The following is a 23,380-nucleotide window of genomic DNA, read 5'->3' as shown; positions in this document are numbered from 1 at the left end:
ACTACTAGATTAGATCAGGGATCAACTACTAGATTAGAGCAACTAGAGCAGGGATCATCTACTAGATTAGAGCAACTAGAGCAGGGATCAACTACTAGATTAGAGCAACTAGAGCAGAGATCAACTACTAGATTAGAACAACTAGAGCAGGGATCAACTACTAGATTAGAACAACTCGAGCAGGGATGGTCTACTAGATTAGAGCAACTAGAGCAGGGATCAACTACTAGATTAGAACAACTAGAGCAGGGATCAACTACTAGATTAGAACAACTAGAGCATGGATCAACTACTAGATTAGAGCAACAAGAGCAGAGATCAACTACTAGATTAGAACAACTAGAGCAGGGATCAACTACTAGATTAGAACAACTAGAGCAGGGAACAACTACTAGATTAGAACACGGATCATCTACTAGATTATAACAACTAGAACAGGGATCAACTACTAGATTAGAGCAGGGATCAACTACTAGATTAGAGCAACTAGAGCAGGGATCAACTACTAGATTAGAGCAGGGATCATCTACTAGATTAGAACAACTAGAGCAGGGATCAACTACTAGATTAGAGCAGGGATCAACTACTAGATTAGAACAACTAAATCAGGGATCATCTACTAGATTAGAACAACTAGAGCAGGGATCAACTACTAGATTAGAGCAACTAGAGCAGAGATCAACTACTAGATTAGAACAACTAGAGCAGGGATCAACTACTAGATTAGAGCAGGGATCAACTACTAGATTAGAGCAACTAGAGCAGGGATCAACTACTAGATTAGAGCAGGGATCATCTACTAGATTAGAACAACTAGAGCAGGGATCAACTACTAGATTAGAGCAGGGATCAACTACTAGATTAGAGCAACTAGAGCAGGGATCATCTACTAGATTAGAGCAACTAGAGCAGGGATCAACTACTAGATTAGAACAACTAGAGCAGAGATCAACTACTAGATTAGAGCAGGGATCATCTACTAGATTAGAGCAGTGATCATCTACTAGATTAGAGCAGGGATCAACTACTATATTAGTGCAACTAGAGCAGGGATCAACTACTAGATTAGAGCAGGGATCATCTACTAGATTAGAACAACTAGAGCAGGGATCAACTACTAGATTAGAGCAGGGATCAACTACTAGATTAGAGCAGGGATCAACTACTAGATTAGAGCAGGGATCAACTACTATATTAGAGCAACTAGAGCAGGGATCAACTACTAGATTAGAGCAGGGATCAACTACTAGATTAGAGCAACTAGAGCAGGGATCAACTACTAGATTAGAACAACTACAACAGGGATCATCTACTAGATTAGAACAACTAGAGCAGGGATCAACTACTAGATTAGAACACGGATCATCTACTAGATTAGAACAACTAGAACAGGGATCAACTACTAGATTAGAGCAGGGATCAACTACTAGATTAGAGCAGGGATCAACTACTAGATTAGAGCAGGGATCATCTACTAGATTAGAACAACTAGAGCAGGGATCAACTACTAGATTAGAGCAGGGATCAACTACTAGATTAGAGCAGTGATCAACTACTAGATTAGAGCAGGGATCAACTACTAGATTAGAGCAGGGATCATCTACTAGATTAGAACAACTCGAGCAGGGATCAACTACTAGATTAGAGCAAGGATCAACTACTAGATTAGAGCTGGGATCATCTACTAGATTAGAACAACTCGAGCAGGGATCAACTACTAGATTAGAGCAGGGATCAACTACTAGATTAGAGCAGGGATCAACTACTAGATTAGAGCAGGGATCATCTACTAGATTAGAACAACTCGAGCAGGGATCATCTACTAGATTAGAGCAGGGATCAACTACTAGATTAGAGCAACTAGAGCAGGGATCAACTACTAGATTAGAGCAGGGATCATCTACTAGATTAGAACAACTCGAGCAGGGATCAACTACTAGATTAGAGCAGGGATCAACTACTAGATTAGAGCAACTAGAGCAGGGATCATCTACTAGATTAGAGCAACTAGAGCAGAGATCAACTACTAGATTAGAACAACTAGAGCAGGGATCAACTACTAGATTAGAACAACTCGAGCAGGGATGGTCTACTAGATTAGAGCAGGGATGATCTACTAGATTAGAGCAGTGATCATCTACTAGATTAGAGCAGGGATCAACTACTATATTAGAGCAACTAGAGCAGGGATCAACTACTAGATTAGAGCAGGGATCATCTACTAGATTAGAACAACTAGAGCAGGGATCAACTACTAGATTAGAGCAGGGATCAACTACTAGATTAGAGCAGGGATCAACTACTAGATTAGAGCAACTAGAGCAGGGATCATCTACTAGATTAGAGCAACTAGAGCAGGGATCAACTACTAGATTAGAGCAACTAGAGCAGAGATCAACTACTAGATTAGAACAACTAGAGCAGGGATCAACTACTAGATTAGAACAACTCGAGCAGGGATGGTCTACTAGATTAGAGCAACTAGAGCAGGGATCAACTACTAGATTAGAACAACTAGAGCAGGGATCAACTACTAGATTAGAACAACTAGAGCAGGGATCAACTACTAGATTAGAGCAACAAGAGCAGAGATCAACTACTAGATTAGAACAACTAGAGCAGGGATCAACTACTAGATTAGAACAACTAGAGCAGGGAACAACTACTAGATTAGAACACGGATCATCTACTAGATTATAACAACTAGAACAGGGATCAACTACTAGATTAGAGCAGGGATCAACTACTAGATTAGAGCAACTAGAGCAGGGATCAACTACTAGATTAGAGCAGGGATCATCTACTAGATTAGAACAACTAGAGCAGGGATCAACTACTAGATTAGAGCAGGGATCAACTACTAGATTAGAGCAACTAAATCAGGGATCATCTACTAGATTAGAGCAACTAGAGCAGGGATCAACTACTAGATTAGAGCAACTAGAGCAGAGATCAACTACTAGATTAGAACAACTAGAGCAGGGATCAACTACTAGATTAGAGCAGGGATCAAGTACTAGATTAGAGCAACTAGAGCAGGGATCAACTACTAGATTAGAGCAGGGATCATCTACTAGATTAGAACAACTAGTGCAGGGATCAACTACTAGATTAGAGCAGGGATCAACTACTAGATTAGAGCAACTAGAGCAGGGATCATCTACTAGATTAGAGCAACTAGAGCAGGGATCAACTACTAGATTAGAGCAACTAGAGCAGAGATCAACTACTAGATTAGAGCAGGGATCATCTACTAGATTAGAGCAGTGATCATCTACTAGATTAGAGCAGGGATCAACTACTATATTAGTGCAACTAGAGCAGGGATCAACTACTAGATTAGAGCAGGGATCATCTACTAGATTAGAACAACTAGAGCAGGGATCAACTACTAGATTAGAGCAGGGATCAACTACTAGATTAGAGCAGGGATCAACTACTAGATTAGAGCAGGGATCAACTACTAGATTAGAACAACTAGAGCAGGGATCAACTACTAGATTAGAGCAGGGATCAACTACTAGATTAGAGCAACTAGAGCAGGGATCAACTACTAGATTAGAACAACTACAACAGGGATCATCTACTAGATTAGAACAACTAGAGCAGGGATCAACTACTAGATTAGAACACGGATCATCTACTAGATTAGAACAACTAGAACAGGGATCAACTACTAGATTAGAGCAGGGATCAACTACTAGATTAGAGCAGGGATCAACTACTAGATTAGAGCAGGGATCATCTACTAGATTAGAACAACTAGAGCAGGGATCAACTACTAGATTAGAGCAGGGATCAACTACTAGATTAGAGCAGTGATCAACTACTAGATTAGAGCAGGGATCAACTACTAGATTAGAGCAGGGATCATCTACTAGATTAGAACAACTCGAGCAGGGATCAACTACTAGATTAGAGCAAGGATCAACTACTAGATTAGAGCTGGGATCATCTACTAGATTAGAACAACTCGAGCAGGGATCAACTACTAGATTAGAGCAGGGATCAACTACTAGATTAGAGCAGGGATCAACTACTAGATTAGAGCAGGTATCATCTACTAGATTAGAACAACTCGAGCAGGGATCAACTACTAGATTAGAGCAAGGATCAACTACTAGATTAGAGCTGGGATCATCTACTAGATTAGAACAACTCGAGCAGGGATCAACTACTAGATTAGAACAACTCGAGCAGGGATCATCTACTAGATTAGAGCAGGGATCAACTACTAGATTAGAACAACTAAAGCAGGGATCAACTACTAGATTAGAGCAGGGATCATCTACTAGATTAGAACAACTCGAGCAGGGATCAACTACTAGATTAGAGCAGGGATCAACTACTAGATTAGAGCAACTAGAGCAGGGATCATCTACTAGATTAGAGCAACTAGAGCAGAGATCAACTACTAGATTAGAACAACTAGAGCAGGGATCAACTACTAGATTAGAACAACTCGAGCAGGGATGGTCTACTAGATTAGAGCAGGGATGATCTACTAGATTAGAGCAGTGATCATCTACTAGATTAGAGCAGGGATCAACTACTATATTAGAGCAACTAGAGCAGGGATCAACTACTAGATTAGAGCAGGGATCATCTACTAGATTAGAACAACTAGAGCAGGGATCAACTACTAGATTAGAGCAGGGATCAACTACTAGATTAGAGCAGGGATCAACTACTAGATTAGAGCAACTAGAGCAGGGATCATCTACTAGATTAGAGCAACTAGAGCAGGGATCAACTACTAGATTAGAGCAACTAGAGCAGAGATCAACTACTAGATTAGAACAACTAGAGCAGGGATCAACTACTAGATTAGAACAACTCGAGCAGGGATGGTCTACTAGATTAGAGCAGGGATGATCTACTAGATTAGAGCAGGGATCATCTACTAGATTAGAGCAGGGATCATCTACTATATTAGAGCAACTAGAGCAGGGATCAACTACTAGATTAGAGCAGGGATCAACTACTAGATTAGAGCAACTAGAGCAGGGATCAACTACTAGATTAGAACAACTACAACAGGGATCATCTACTAGATTAGAACAACTAGAGCAGGGATCAACTACTTGATTAGGGCAGGGATCAACTACTAGATTAGAACAACTAGAGCAGGGATCAACTACTAGATTAGAACACGGATCATCTACTAGATTAGAACAACTAGAACAGGGATCAACTACTAGATTAGAGCAGTGATCAACTACTAGATTAGAGCAACTAGAGCAGGGATCATCTACTAGATTAGAGCAACTAGAGCAGGGATCAACTACTAGATTAGAACAACTAGAGCAGGGATCAACTACTAGATTAGAACAACTAGAGCAGGGATCAACTACTAGAATAGAGCAACAAGAGCAGAGATCAACTACTAGATTAGAACAACTAGAGCAGGGATCATCTACTAGATTAGCGCAACTAGAGCAGGGATCAACTACTAGATTAGAGCAGGGATCAACTACTAGATTAGAGCAACTAGAGCAGGGCTCAACTACTAGATTAGAGCAGGGATCATCTACTAGATTAGAACAACTAGAGCAAGGATCAACTACTAGTTTAGAGCAGGGATCAACTACTAGATTAGAGCACGGATCAATACTAGATTAGAGCAGGGATCAACTACTAGATTAGAGCAGGGATCATCTACTAGATTAGAACAACTAGAGCAGGGATCAACTACTAGATTAGAGCAGGTATCAACTACTAGATTAGAGCAGGGATCATCTACTAGATTAGAACAACTAGAGCAGGGATCAACTACTAGATTAGAGCAGGGATCAACTACTAGATTAGAGCAGGGATCAACTACTAGATTAGAGCAACTAGAGCAGGGATCATCTACTAGATTAGAGCAACTAGAGCAGGGATCAACTACTAGATTAGAACAACTAGAGCAGGGATCAACTACTAGATTAGAACAACTAGAGCAGGGATCAACTACTAGAATAGAGCAACAAGAGCAGAGATCAACTACTAGATTAGAACAACTAGAGCAGGGATCAACTACTAGATTAGAACAACTAGAGCAGGGATCAACTACTAGATTAGAACACGGATCATCTACTAGATTAGAACAACTAGAACAGGGATCAACTACTAGATTAGAGCAGGGATCAACTACTAGATTAGAGCAACTAGAGCAGGGATCAACTACTAGATTAGAGCAGGGATCATCTACTAGATTAGAACAACTAGAGCAGGGATCAACTACTAGATTAGAGCAGGGATCAACTACTAGATTAGAGCAGGGATCAACTACTAGATTAGAGCAACTAAATCAGGGATCATCTACTAGATTAGAGCAACTAGAGCAGGTATCAACTACTAGATTAGAACAACTAGAGCAGTGATCAACTACTAGATTAGAACAACTCGAGCAGGGATGGTCTACTAGATTAGAGCAGGAATGATCTACTAGATTAGAGCAGTGATCATCTACTAGATTAGAGCAGGGATCAACTACTATATTAGAGCAACTAGAGCAGGGATCAACTACTAGATTAGAGCAGTGATCATCTACTAGATTAGAACAACTAGAGCAGGGATCAACTACTAGATTAGAGCAGGGATCAACTACTAGATTAGAGCAGGGATCAACTACTAGATTAGAGCAACTAGAGCAGGGATCATCTACTAGATTAGAGCAACTAGAGCAGAGATCAACTACTAGATTAGAACAACTAGAGCAGGGATCAACTACTAGATTAGAACAACTCGAGCATGGATGGTCTACTAGATTAGAGCAGGGATGATCTACTAGATTAGAGCAGGGATCATCTACTAGATTAGAGCAGGGATCATCTACTATATTAGAGCAACTAGAGCAGGGATCAACTACTAGATTAGAGCAACTAGAGCAGGGATCAACTACTAGATTAGAACAACTACAACAGGGATCATCTACTAGATTAGAACAACTAGAGCAGGGATCAACTACTAGATAAGAGCAGGGATCAACTACTAGATTAGAGCAGGGATCAACTACTAGATTAGAGCAACTAGAGCAGGGATCATCTAGTAGATTAGAGCAACTAGAGCAGGGATCAACTACTAGATTAGAACAACTAGAGCAGGGATCAACTACTAGATTAGAACAACTAGAGCAGGGATCAACTACTAGAATAGAGCAACAAGAGGAGAGATCAATTACTAGATTAGAACAACTAGAGCAGGGATCAACTACTAGATTAGAACATGGATCATCTACTAGATTAGAACAACTAGAACAGGGATCAACTACTAGATTAGAGCAGGGATCAACTACTAGATTAGAGCAACTAGAGCAGGGATCAACTACTAGATTAGAGCAGGGATCATCTACTAGATTAGAACAACTAGAGCAGGGATCAACTACTAGATTAGAGCAGGGATCAACTACTAGATTAGAGCAGGGATCAACTACTAGATTAGAGCAACTAGAGCAGGGATCATCTACTAGATTAGAGCAACTAGAGCAGGGATCAACTACTAGATTAGAGCAACTAGAGCAGGGATCAACTACTAGATTAGAACAACTAGAGCAGGGATCAACTACTATATTAGAACAACTAGAGCAGGGATCAACTACTAGAATAGAGCAACAAGAGCAGAGATCAACTACTAGATTAGAGCAACTAGAGCAGGGATCATCTACTAGATTAGAGCAACTAGAGCAGGGATCAACTACTAGATTAGAGCAGGGATCAACTACTAGATTAGAGCAACTAGAGCAGGGCTCAACTACTAGATTAGAGCAGGGATCATCTACTAGATTAGAACAACTAGAGCAAGGATCAACTACTAGATTAGAGCAGGGATCAACTACTAGATTAGAGCACGGATCAATACTAGATTAGAGCAGGGATCAACTACTAGATTAGAGAAGGGATCATCTACTAGATTAGAACAACTAGAGCAGGGATCAACTACTAGATTAGAGCAGGGATCAACTACTAGATTAGAGCAGGGATCATCTACTAGATTAGAACAACTAGAGCAGGGATCAACTACTAGATTAGAGCAGTGATCAACTACTAGATTAGAGCAACTAGAGCAGGGATCATCTACTAGATTAGAGCAACTAGAGCAGGGATCAACTACTAGATTAGAACAACTAGAGCAGGGATCAACTACTAGATTAGAACAACTAGAGCAGGGATCAACTACTAGAATAGAGCAACAAGAGCAGAGATCAACTACTAGATTAGAACAACTAGAGCAGGGATCATCTACTAGATTAGCGCAACTAGAGCAGGGATCAACTACTAGATTAGAGCAGGGATCAACTACTAGATTAGAGCAACTAGAGCAGGGCTCAACTACTAGATTAGAGCAGGGATCATCTACTAGATTAGAACAACTAGAGCAGGGATCAACTACTAGATTAGAACAACTCGAGCATGGATGGTCTACTAGATTAGAGCAGGGATGATCTACTAGATTAGAGCAGGGATCATCTACTAGATTAGAGCAGGGATCATCTACTATATTAGAGCAACTAGAGCAGGGATCAACTACTAGATTAGAGCAACTAGAGCAGGGATCAACTACTAGATTAGAACAACTAGAGCAGGGATCAACTACTAGATTAGAACAACTAGAGCAGGGATCAACTACTAGAATAGAGCAACAAGAGCAGAGATCAATTACTAGATTAGAACAACTAGAGCAGGGATCAACTACTAGATTAGAACACGGATCATCTACTAGATTAGAACAACTAGAACAGGGATCAACTACTAGATTAGAGCAGGGATCAACTACTAGATTAGAGCAACTAGAGCAGGGATCAACTACTAGATTAGAGCAGGGATCATCTACTAGATTAGAACAACTAGAGCAGGGATCAACTACTAGATTAGAGCAGGGATCAACTACTAGATTAGAGCAGGGATCAACTACTAGATTAGAGCAACTAGAGCAGGGATCATCTACTAGATTAGAGCAACTAGAGCAGGGATCAACTACTAGATTAGAGCAACTAGAGCAGGGATCAACTACTAGATTAGAACAACTAGAGCAGGGATCAACTACTATATTAGAACAACTAGAGCAGGGATCAACTACTAGATTAGAGAAACAAGAGCAGAGATCAACTACTAGATTAGAGCAACTAGAGCAGGGATCATCTACTAGATTAGAGCAACTAGAGCAGGGATCAACTACTAGATTAGAGCAGGGATCAACTACTAGATTAGAGCAACTAGAGCAGGGCTCAACTACTAGATTAGAGCAGGGATCATCTACTAGATTAGAACAACTAGAGCAAGGATCAACTACTAGATTAGAGCAGGGATCAACTACTAGATTAGAGCAGGGATCATCTACTATATTAGAGCAACTAGAGCAGGGATCAACTACTAGATTAGAGCAACTAGAGCAGGGATCAACTACTAGATTAGAACAACTACAACAGGGATCATCTACTAGATTAGAACAACTAGAGCAGGGATCAACTACTAGATAAGAGCAGGGATCAACTACTAGATTAGAGCAGGGATCAACTACTAGATTAGAGCAACTAGAGCAGGGATCATCTACTAGATTAGAGCAACTAGAGCAGGGATCAACTACTAGATTAGAACAACTAGAGCAGGGATCAACTACTAGATTAGAACAACTAGAGCAGGGATCAACTACTAGAATAGAGCAACAAGAGCAGAGATCAACTACTAGATTAGAACAACTAGAGCAGGGATCAACTACTAGATTAGAACACGGATCATCTACTAGATTAGAACAACTAGAACAGGGATCAACTACTAGATTAGAGCAGGGATCAACTACTAGATTAGAGCAACTAGAGCAGGGATCAACTACTAGATTAGAGCAGGGATCATCTACTAGATTAGAACAACTAGAGCAGGGATCAACTACTAGATTAGAGCAGGGATCAACTACTAGATTAGAGCAGGGATCAACTACTAGATTAGAGCAACTAGAGCAGGGATCATCTACTAGATTAGAGCAACTAGAGCAGGGATCAACTACTAGATTAGAGCAACTAGAGCAGGGATCAACTACTAGATTAGAACAACTAGAGCAGGGATCAACTACTATATTAGAACAACTAGAGCAGGGATCAACTACTAGATTAGAGCAACAAGAGCAGAGATCAACTACTAGATTAGAGCAACTAGAGCAGGGATCATCTACTAGATTAGAGCAACTAGAGCAGGGATCAACTACTAGATTAGAGCAGGGATCAACTACTAGATTAGAGCAACTAGAGCAGGGCTCAACTACTAGATTAGAGCAGGGATCATCTACTAGATTAGAACAACTAGAGCAAGGATCAACTACTAGATTAGAGCAGGGATCAACTACTAGATTAGAGCACGGATCAATACTAGATTAGAGCAGGGATCAACTACTAGATTAGAGAAGGGATCATCTACTAGATTGGAACAACTAGAGCAGGGATCAACTACTAGATTAGAGCAGGGATCAACTACTAGATTAGAGCAGGGATCATCTACTAGATTAGAGCAGTGATCAACTACTAGATTAGAGCAACTAGAGCAGGGATCATCTACTAGATTAGAGCAACTAGAGCAGGGATCAACTACTAGATTAGAACAACTAGAGCAGGGATCAACTACTAGATTAGAACAACTAGAGCAGGGATCAACTACTAGAATAGAGCAACAAGAGCAGAGATCAACTACTAGATTAGAACAACTAGAGCAGGGATCATCTACTAGATTAGCGCAACTAGAGCAGGGATCAACTACTAGATTAGAGCAGGGATCAACTACTAGATTAGAGCAACTAGAGCAGGGCTCAACTACTAGATTAGAGCAGGGATCATCTACTAGATTAGAACAACTAGAGCAAGGATCAACTACTAGATTAGAGCAGGGATCAACTACTAGATTAGAGAACGGATCAATACTAGATTAGAGCAGGGATCAACTACTAGATTAGAGAAGGGATCATCTACTAGATTAGAACAACTAGAGCAGGGATCAACTACTAGATTAGAGCAGGGATCAACTACTAGATTAGAGCAGGGATCATCTACTAGATTAGAACAACTAGAGCAGGGATCAACTACTAGATTAGATCAGGGATCAACTACTAGATTAGAGCAGGGATCAACTACTAGATTAGAGCAACTAGAGCAGTGATCATCTACTAGATTAGAGCAACTAGAGCAGGGATCAACTACTAGATTAGAACAACTAGAGCAGGGATCAACTACTAGATTAGAACAACTAGAGCAGGGATCAACTACTAGAATAGAGCGACAAGAGCAGAGATCAACTACTAGATTAGAACAACTAGAGCAGGGATCAACTACTAGATTAGAACAACTAGAGCAGGGATCAACTACTAGATTAGAACACGGATCATCTACTAGATTAGAACAACTAGAACAGGGATCAACTACTAGATTAGAGCAGGGATCAACTACTAGATTAGAGCAACTAGAGCAGGGATCAACTACTAGATTAGAGCAGGGATCAACTACTAGATTAGAGCAGGGATCAACTACTAGATTAGAGCAACTAGAGCAGGGATCATCTACTAGATTAGAGCAACTAGAGCAAGGATGGTCTACTAGATTAGAGCAGGAATGATCTACTAGATTAGAGCAGTGATCATCTACTAGATTAGAGCAGGGATCAACTACTATATTAGAGCAACTAGAGCAGGGATCAACTACTAGATTAGAGCAGTGATCATCTACTAGATTAGAACAACTAGAGCAGGGATCAACTACTAGATTAGAGCAGGGATCAACTACTAGATTAGAGCAGGGATCAACTACTAGATTAGAGCAACTAGAGCAGGGATCATCTACTAGATTAGAGCAACTAGAGCAGAGATCAACTACTAGATTAGAACAACTAGAGCAGGGATCAACTACTAGATTAGAACAACTCGAGCAGGGATGGTCTACTAGATTAGAGCAGGGATGATCTACTAGATTAGAGCAGGGATCATCTACTAGATTAGAGCAGGGATCATCTACTATATTAGAGCAACTAGAGCAGGGATCAACTACTAGATTAGAGCAACTAGAGCAGGGATCAACTACTAGATTAGAACAACTACAACAGGGATCATCTACTAGATTAGAACAACTAGAGCAGGGATCAACTACTAGATTAGAGCAGGGATCAACTACTAGATTAGAGCAGGGATCAACTACTAGATTAGAGCAACTAGAGCAGGGATCATCTACTAGATTAGAGCAACTAGAGCAGGGATCAACTACTAGATTAGAACAACTAGAGCAGGGATCAACTACTAGATTAGAACAACTAGAGCAGGGATCAACTACTAGAATAGAGCAACAAGAGCAGAGATCAACTACTAGATTAGAACAACTAGAGCAGGGATCAACTACTAGATTAGAACACGGATCATCTACTAGATTAGAACAACTAGAACAGGGATCAACTACTAGATTAGAGCAGGGATCAACTACTAGATTAGAGCAACTAGAGCAGGGATCAACTACTAGATTAGAGCAGGGATCATCTACTAGATTAGAACAACTAGAGAAGGGATCAACTACTAGATTAGAGCAGGGATCAACTACTAGATTAGAGCAGGGATCAACTACTAGATTAGAGCAACTAGAGCAGGGATCATCTACTAGATTAGAGCAACTAGAGCAGGGATCAACTACTAGATTAGAGCAACTAGAGCAGGGATCAACTACTAGATTAGAACAACTAGAGCAGGGATCAACTACTATATTAGAACAACTAGAGCAGGGATCAACTACTAGAATAGAGCAACAAGAGCACAGATCAACTACTAGATTAGAGCAACTAGAGCAGGGATCATCTACTAGATTAGAGCAACTAGAGCAGGGATCAACTACTAGATTAGAGCAGGGATCAACTACTAGATTAGAGCAACTAGAGCAGGGCTCAACTACTAGATTAGAGAAGGGATCATCTACTAGATTAGAACAACTAGAGCAGGGATCAACTACTAGATTAGAGCAGGGATCAACTACTAGATTAGAGCAGGGATCATCTACTAGATTAGAACAACTAGAGCAGGGATCAACTACTAGATTAGAGCAGGGATCAACTACTAGATTAGAGCAGGGATCAACTACTAGATTAGAACAACTAGAGCAGGGATCAACTACTAGATTAGAACAACTAGAGCAGGGATCAACTACTAGAATAGAGCAACAAGAGCAGAGATCAACTACTAGATTAGAGCAGGGATCATCTACTAGATTAGAGCAGTGATCATCTACTAGATTAGAGCAGGGATCAACTACTATATTAGTGCAACTAGAGCAGGGATCAACTACTAGATTAGAGCAGGGATCATCTACTAGATTAGAACAACTAGAGCAGAGATCAACTACTAGATTAGAACAACTAGAGCAGGGATAACTACTAGATTAGAACAACTCAAGCAGGGATGGTCTACTAGATTAGAGCAGGGATGATCTACTAGATTAGAGCAGGGATCATCTACTAGATTAGAGCAGGGATCAACTACTAGATTAGAGCAACTAGAGCAGGGATCAACTACTAGATTAGAGCAGGGATCAACTACTAGATTAGAGCAACTAGAGCAGGGATCATCTACTAGATTAGAGCAACTAGAGCAGGGATCAACTACTAGATTAGAACAACTAGAGCAGGGATCAACTACTAGATTAGAACAACTAGAGCAGGGATCAACTACTAGAATAGAGCAACAAGAGCAGAGATCAATTACTAGATTAGAACAACTAGAGCAGGGATCAACTACTAGATTAGAACACGGATCATCTACTAGATTAGAACAACTAGAACAGGGATCAACTACTAGATTAGAGCAGGGATCAACTACTAGATTAGAGCAACTAGAGCAGGGATCAACTACTAGATTAGAGCAGGGATCATCTACTAGATTAGAACAACTAGAGCAGGGATCAACTACTAGATTAGAGCAGGGATCAACTACTAGATTAGAGCAGGGATCAACTACTAGATTAGAGCAACTAGAGCAGGGATCATCTACTAGATTAGAGCAACTAGAGCAGGGATCAACTACTAGATTAGAGCAACTAGAGCAGGGATCAACTACTAGATTAGAACAACTAGAGCAGGGATCAACTACTATATTAGAACAACTAGAGCAGGGATCAACTACTAGAATAGAGCAACAAGAGCAGAGATCAACTACTAGATTAGAGCAACTAGAGCAGGGATCATCTACTAGATTAGAGCAACTAGAGCAGGGATCAACTACTAGATTAGAGCAGGGATCAACTACTAGATTAGAGCAACTAGAGCAGGGCTCAACTACTAGATTAGAGCAGGGATCATCTACTAGATTAGAACAACTAGAGCAAGGATCAACTACTAGATTAGAGCAGGGATCAACTACTAGATTAGAGCAGGGATCATCTACTAGATTAGAGCAACTAGAGCAGGGATCAACTACTAGATTAGAGCAACTAGAGCAGGGATCAACTACTAGATTAGAACAACTACAACAGGGATCATCTACTAGATTAGAACAACTAGAGCAGGGATCAACTACTAGATTAGAGCAGGGATCAACTACTAGATTAGAGCAGGGATCAACTACTAGATTAGAGCAACTAGAGCAGGGATCATCTACTAGATTAGAGCAACTAGAGCAGGGATCAACTACTAGATTAGAACAACTAGAGCAGGGATCAACTACTAGATTAGAACAACTAGAGCAGGGATCAACTACTAGAATAGAGCAACAAGAGCAGAGATCAACTACTAGATTAGAACAACTAGAGCAGGGATCAACTACTAGATTAGAACACGGATCATCTACTAGATTAGAACAACTAGAACAGGGATCAACTACTAGATTAGAGCAGGGATCAACTACTAGATTAGAGCAACTAGAGCAGGGATCAACTACTAGATTAGAGCAGGGATCATCTACTAGATTAGAACAACTAGAGCAGGGATCAACTACTAGATTAGAGCAGGGATCAACTACTAGATTAGAGCAGGGATCAACTACTAGATTAGAGCAACTAGAGCAGGGATCATCTACTAGATTAGAGCAACTAGAGCAGGGATCAACTACTAGATTAGAGCAACTAGAGCAGGGATCAACTACTAGATTAGAACAACTAGAGCAGGGATCAACTACTATATTAGAACAACTAGAGCAGGGATCAACTACTAGAATAGAGCAACAAGAGCAGAGATCAACTACTAGATTAGAGCAACTAGAGCAGGGATCATCTACTAGATTAGAGCAACTAGAGCAGGGATCAACTACTAGATTAGAGCAGGGATCAACTACTAGATTAGAGCAACTAGAGCAGGGCTCAACTACTAGATTAGAGCAGGGATCATCTACTAGATTAGAACAACTAGAGCAAGGATCAACTACTAGATTAGAGCAGGGATCAACTACTAGATTAGAGCAGGGATCAACTACTAGATTAGAGCAGGGATCAACTACTAGATTAGAGCAGGGATCATCTACTAGATTGGAACAACTAGAGCAGGGATCAACTACTAGATTAGAGCAGGGATCAACTACTAGATTAGAGCAGGGATCATCTACTAGATTAGAACAACTAGAGCAGGGATCAACTACTAGATTAGAGCAGGGATCAACTACTAGATTAGAGCAACTAGAGCAGGGATCATCTACTAGATTAGAGCAACTAGAGCAGGGATCAACTACTAGATTAGAACAACTAGAGCAGGGATCAACTACTAGATTAGAACAACTAGAGCAGGGATCAACTACTAGAATAGAGCAACAAGAGCAGAGATCAACTACTAGATTAGAACAACTCGAGCAGGGATGATCTACTAGATTAGAGCAGGGATCATCTACTAGATTAGAGCAGGGATCAACTACTAGATTAGAGCAACTAGAGCAGGGCTCAACTACTAGATTAGAGCAGGGATCATCTACTAGATTAGAACAACTAGAGCAGGGATCAACTACTAGATTAGAGCAGGGATCAACTACTAGATTAGAGCACGGATCAATACTAGATTAGAGCAGGGATCAACTACTAGATTAGAGAAGGGATCATCTACTAGATTAGAACAACTAGAGCAGGGATCAACTACTAGATTAGAGCAGGGATCAACTACTAGATTAGAGCAGGGATCATCTACTAGATTAGAACAACTAGAGCAGGGATCAACTACTAGATTAGAGCAGGGATCAACTACTAGATTAGAGCAGGGATCAACTACTAGATTAGAGCAACTAGAGCAGGGATCAACTACTAGATTAGAGCAACTAGAGCAGGGATCAACTACTAGATTAGAACAACTAGAGCAGGGATCAACTACTAGATTAGAACAACTAGAGCAGGGATCAACTACTAGATTAGAACACGGATCATCTACTAGATTAGAACAACTAGAACAGGGATCAACTACTAGATTAGAGCAGGGATCAACTACTAGATTAGAGCAACTAGAGCAGGGATCAACTACTAGATTAGAGCAGGGATCATCTACTAGATTAGAACAACTAGAGCAGGGATCAACTACTAGATTAGCGCAGGGATCAACTACTAGATTAGAGCAGGGATCAACTACTAGATTAGAGCAACTAAATCAGGGATCATCTACTAGATTAGAGCAACTAGAGCAGGGATCAACTACTAGATTAGAACAACTAGAGCAGGGATCAACTACTAGATTAGAACAACTCGAGCAGGGATGGTCTACTAGATTAGAGCAGGAATGATCTACTAGATTAGAGCAGTGATCATCTACTAGATTAGAGCAGGGATCAACTACTATATTAGAGCAACTAGAGCAGGGATCAACTACTAGATTAGAGCAGGGATCATCTACTAGATTAGAACAACTAGAGCAGGGATCAACTACTAGATTAGAGCAGGGATCAACTACTAGATTAGAGCAGGGATCAACTACTAGATTAGAGCAACTAGAGCAGGGATCATCTACTAGATTAGAGCAACTAGAGCAGAGATCAACTACTAGATTAGAACAACTAGAGCAGGGATCAACTACTAGATTAGAACAACTCGAGCATGGATGGTCTACTAGATTAGAGCAGGGATGATCTACTAGATTAGAGCAGGGATCATCTACTAGATTAGAGCAGGGATCATCTACTATATTAGAGCAACTAGAGCAGGGATCAACTACTAGATTAGAGCAGGGATCATCTACTAGATTAGAACAACTAGAGCAGGGATCAACTACTAGATTAGAGCAGGGATCAACTACTAGATTAGAGCAGGGATCAACTACTAGATTAGAGCAACTAGAGCAGGGATCATCTACTAGATTAGAGCAACTAGAGCAGGGATCAACTACTAGATTAGAGCAACTAGAGCAGGGATCAACTACTAGATTAGAACAACTAGAGCAGGGATCAACTACTATATTAGAACAACTAGAGCAGGGATCAACTACTATATTAGAACAACTAGAGCAGGGATCAACTACTAGAATAGAGCAACAAGAGCAGAGATCAACTACTAGATTAGAGCAACTAGAGCAGGGATCATCTACTAGATTAGAGCAACTAGAGCAGGGATCAACTACTAGATTAGAGCAGGGATCAACTACTAGATTAGAGCAACTAGAGCAGGGCTCAACTACTAGATTAGAGCAGGGATCATCTACTAGATTAGAACAACTAGAGCAAGGATCAACTACTAGATTAGAGCAGGGATCAACTACTAGATTAGAGCACGGATCAATACTAGATTAGAGCAGGGATCAACTACTAGATTAGAGCAGGGATCATCTACTAGATTAGAACAACTAGAGCAGGGATCAACTACTAGATTAGAGCAGGGATCAACTACTAGATTAGAGCAGGGATCATCTACTAGATTAGAACAACTAGAGCAGGGATCAACTACTAGATTAGAGCAGGGATCAACTACTAGATTAGAGCAGGGATCAACTACTAGATTAGAGCAGGGATCAACTACTAGATTAGAGCAACTAGAGCAGGGATCATCTACTAGATTAGAGCAGGGATCAACTACTAGATTAGAACAACTAGAGCAGGGATCAACTACTAGATTAGAACAACTAGAGCAGGGATCAACTACTAGAATAGAGCAACAAGAGCAGAGATCAACTACTAGATTAGAGCAGGGATCATCTACTAGATTAGAGCAGTGATCATCTACTAGATTAGAGCAGGGATCAACTACTATATTAGTGCAACTAGAGCAGGGATCAACTACTAGATTAGAGCAGGGATCATCTACTAGATTAGAACAACTAGAGCAGAGATCAACTACTAGATTAGAACAACTAGAGCAGGGATAACTACTAGATTAGAACAACTCAAGCAGGGATGGTCTACTACATTAGAGCAGGGATGATCTACTAGATTAGAGCAGGGATGATCTACTAGATTAGAGCAGGGATCATCTACTAGATTAGAGCAGGGATCAACTACTATATTAGAGCAACTAGAGCAGGGATCAACTACTAGATTAGAGCAGGGATCAACTACTAGATTAGAGCAACTAGAGCAGGGATCATCTACTAGATTAGAGCAACTAGAGCAGGGATCAACTACTAGATTAGAACAACTAGAGCAGGGATCAACTACTAGATTAGAACAACTAGAGCAGGGATCAACTACTAGAATAGAGCAACAAGAGCAGAGATCAATTACTAGATTAGAACAACTAGAGCAGGGATCAACTACTAGATTAGAACACGGGATCATCTACTAGATTAGAACAACTAGAACAGGGATCAACTACTAGATTAGAGCAGGGATCAACTACTAGATTAGAGCAACTAGAGCAGGGATCAACTACTAGATTAGAGCAGGGATCATCTACTAGATTAGAACAACTAGAGCAGGGATCAACTACTAGATTAGAGCAGGGATCAACTACTAGATTAGAGCAGGGATCAACTACTAGATTAGAGCAACTAGAGCAGGGATCATCTACTAGATTAGAGCAACTAGAGCAGGGATCAACTACTAGATTAGAGCAACTAGAGCAGGGATCAACTACTAGATTAGAACAACTAGAGCAGGGATCAACTACTATATTAGAACAACTAGAGCAGGGATCAACTACTAGAATAGAGCAACAAGAGCAGAGATCAACTACTAGATTAGAGCAACTAGAGCAGGGATCATCTACTAGATTAGAGCAACTAGAGCAGGGATCAACTACTAGATTAGAGCAGGGATCAACTACTAGATTAGAGCAACTAGAGCAGGGCTCAACTACTAGATTAGAGCAGGGATCATCTACTAGATTAGAACAACTAGAGCAAGGATCAACTACTAGATTAGAGCAGGGATCAACTACTAGATTAGAGCAGGGATCATCTACTATATTAGAGCAACTAGAGCAGGGATCAACTACTAGATTAGAGCAACTAGAGCAGGGATCAACTACTAGATTAGAACAACTACAACAGGGATCATCTACTAGATTAGAACAACTAGAGCAGGGATCAACTACTAGATTAGAGCAGGGATCAACTACTAGATTAGAGCAGGGATCAACTACTAGATTAGAGCAACTAGAGCAGGGATCATCTACTAGATTAGAGCAACTAGAGCAGGGATCAACTACTAGAATAGAACAACTAGAGCAGGGATCAACTACTAGATTAGAACAACTAGAGCAGGGATCAACTACTAGAATAGAGCAACAAGAGCAGAGATCAACTACTAGATTAGAACAACTAGAGCAGGGATCAACTACTAGATTAGAACACGGATCATCTACTAGATTAGAACAACTAGAACAGGGATCAACTACTAGATTAGAGCAGGGATCAACTACTAGATTAGAGCAACTAGAGCAGGGATCAACTACTAGATTAGAGCAGGGATCATCTACTAGATTAGAACAACTAGAGCAGGGATCAACTACTAGATTAGAGCAGGGATCAACTACTAGATTAGAGCAGGGATCAACTACTAGATTAGAGCAACTAGAGCAGGGATCATCTACTAGATTAGAGCAACTAGAGCAGGGATCAACTACTAGATTAGAGCAACTAGAGCAGGGATCAACTACTAGATTAGAACAACTAGAGCAGGGATCAACTACTATATTAGAACAACTAGAGCAGGGATCAACTACTAGAATAGAGCAACAAGAGCAGAGATCAACTACTAGATTAGAGCAACTAGAGCAGGGATCATCTACTAGATTAGAGCAACTAGAGCAGGGATCAACTACTAGATTAGAGCAGGGATCAACTACTAGATTAGAGCAACTAGAGTAGGGCTCAACTACTAGATTAGAGCAGGGATCATCTACTAGATTAGAACAACTAGAGCAAGGATCAACTACTAGATTAGAGCAGGGATCAACTACTAGATTAGAGCACGGATCAATACTAGATTAGAGCAGGGATCAACTACTAGATTAGAGAAGGGATCATCTACTAGATTGGAACAACTAGAGCAGGGATCAACTACTAGATTAGAGCAGGGATCAACTACTAGATTAGAGCAGGGATCATCTACTAGATTAGAACAACTAGAGCAGGGATCAACTACTAGATTAGAGCAGTGATCAACTACTAGATTAGAGCAACTAGAGCAGGGATCATCTACTAGATTAGAGCAACTAGAGCAGGGATCAACTACTAGATTAGAACAACTAGAGCAGGGATCAACTACTAGATTAGAACAACTAGAGCAGGGATCAACTACTAGAATAGAGCAACAAGAGCAGAGATCAACTACTAGATTAGAACAACTAGAGCAGGGATCATCTACTAGATTAGCGCAACTAGAGCAGGGATCAACTACTAGATTAGAGCAGGGATCAACTACTAGATTAGAGCAACTAGAGCAGGGCTCAACTACTAGATTAGAGCAGGGATCATCTACTAGATTAGAACAACTAGAGCAAGGATCAACTACTAGATTAGAGCAGGGATCAACTACTAGATTAGAGCACGGATCAATACTAGATTAGAGCAGGCATCAACTACTAGATTAGAGAAGGGATCATCTACTAGATTAGAACAACTAGAGCAGGGATCAACTACTAGATTAGAGCAGGGATCAACTACTAGATTAGAGCAGGGATCAACTACTAGATTAGAGCAGGGATCATCTACTAGATTAGAACAACTAGAGCAGGGATCAACTACTAGATTAGAGCAGGGATCAACTACTAGATTAGAGCAGGGATCAACTACTAGATTAGAGCAACTAGAGCAGGGATCATCTACTAGATTAGAGCAACTAGAGCAGGGATCAACTACTAGATTAGAACAACTAGAGCAGGGATCAACTACTAGATTAGAACAACTAGAGCAGGGATCAACTACTAGAATAGAGCAACAAGAGCAGAGATCAACTACTAGATTAGAACAACTAGAGCAGGGATCAACTACTAGATTAGAACAACTAGAGCAGGGATCAACTACTAAAATAGAACACGGATCATCTACTAGATTAGAACAACTAGAACAGGGATCAACTACTAGATTAGAGCAGGGATCAACTACTAGATTAGAGCAACTAGAGCAGGGATCAACTACTAGATTAGAGCAGGGATCATCTACTAGATTAGAACAACTAGAGCAGGGATCAACTACTAGATTAGAGCAGGGATCAACTACTAGATTAGAGCAGGGATCAACTACTAGATTAGAGCAACTAAATCAGGGATCATCTACTAGATTAGAGCAACTAGAGCAGGGATCAACTACTAGATTAGAACAACTAGAGCAGGGATCAACTACTAGATTAGAACAACTCGAGCAGGGATGGTCTACTAGATTAGAGCAGGAATGATCTACTAGATTAGAGCAGTGATCATCTACTAGATTAGAGCAGGGATCAACTACTATATTAGAGCAACTAGAGCAGGGATCAACTACTAGATTAGAGCAGTGATCATCTACTAGATTAGAACAACTAGAGCAGGGATCAACTACTAGATTAGAGCAGGGATCAACTACTAGATTAGAGCAGGGATCAACTACTAGATTAGAGCAACTAGAGCAGGGATCATCTACTAGATTAGAGCAACTAGAGCAGAGATCAACTACTAGATTAGAACAACTAGAGCAGGGATCAACTACTAGATTAGAACAACTCGAGCAGGGATGGTCTACTAGATTAGAGCAGGGATGATCTACTAGATTAGAGCAGGGATCATCTACTAGATTAGAGCAGGGATCATCTACTATATTAGAGCAACTAGAGCAGGGATCAACTACTAGATTAGAGCAACTAGAGCAGGGATCAACTACTAGATTAGAACAACTACAACAGGGATCATCTACTAGATTAGAACAACTAGAGCAGGGATCAACTACTAGATAAGAGCAGGGATCAACTACTAGATTAGAGCAGGGATCAACTACTAGATTAGAGCAACTAGAGCAGGGATCATCTACTAGATTAGAGCAACTAGAGCAGGGATCAACTACTAGATTAGAACAACAAGAGCAGGGATCAACTACTAGATTAGAACAACTAGAGCAGGGATCAACTACTAGAATAGAGCAACAAGAGCAGAGATCAATTACTAGATTAGAACAACTAGAGCAGGGATCAACTACTAGATTAGAACACGGATCATCTACTAGATTAGAACAACTAGAACAGGGATCAACTACTAGATTAGAGCAGGGATCAACTACTAGATTAGAGCAACTAGAGCAGGGATCAACTACTAGATTAGAGCAGGGATCATCTACTAGATTAGAACAACTAGAGCAGGGATCAACTACTAGATTAGAGCAGGGATCAACTACTAGATTAGAGCAGGGATCAACTACTAGATTAGAGCAACTAGAGCAGGGATCATCTACTAGATTAGAGCAACTAGAGCAGGGATCAACTACTAGATTAGAGCAACTAGAGCAGGGATCAACTACTAGATTAGAACAACTAGAGCAGGGATCAACTACTAGATTAGAACAACTAGAGCAGGGATCAACTACTAGAATAGAGCAACAAGAGCAGAGATCAACTACTAGATTAGAGCAACTAGAGCAGGGATCATCTACTAGATTAGAGCAACTAGAGCAGGGATCAACTACTAGATTAGAGCAGGGATCAACTACTAGATTAGAGCAACTAGAGCAGGGCTCAACTACTAGATTAGAGCAGGGATCATCTACTAGATTAGAACAACTAGAGCAAGGATCAACTACTAGATTAGAGCAGGGATCAACTACTAGATTAGAGCACGGATCAATACTAGATTAGAGCAGGGATCAACTACTAGATTAGAGAAGGGATCATCTACTAGATTAGAACAACTAGAGCAGGGATCAACTACTAGATTAGAGCAGGGATCAACTACTAGATTAGAGCAGGGATCATCTACTAGATTAGAACAACTAGAGCAGGGATCAACTACTAGATTAGAGCAGGGATCAACTACTAGATTAGAGCAGGGATCAACTACTAGATTAGAGCAACTAGAGCAGGGATCATCTACTAG

The 23,380-nt window shown here is 40.5% G+C and overlaps 1 protein-coding gene across 5 annotated transcripts in view; it reads left to right on the top strand.

The window, feature by feature from the left end:
- LOC100194730 (ubiquitin-protein ligase E3A) overlaps positions 1-23,380 on the top strand; it is a 211,333-nt gene that overhangs the window by 154,620 nt on the left and 33,333 nt on the right. The gene's annotated exons all lie outside the window — the stretch shown is intronic.

Source organism: Salmo salar, chromosome ssa10 (assembly GCF_905237065.1).
Source record: "Salmo salar chromosome ssa10, Ssal_v3.1, whole genome shotgun sequence".
NCBI classification, from domain to species: domain Eukaryota; kingdom Metazoa; phylum Chordata; class Actinopteri; order Salmoniformes; family Salmonidae; genus Salmo; species Salmo salar.
The sequence above is the reverse complement of the archived record's forward strand: the minus strand, read 5'-3'. Positions and strand labels throughout refer to the sequence as shown.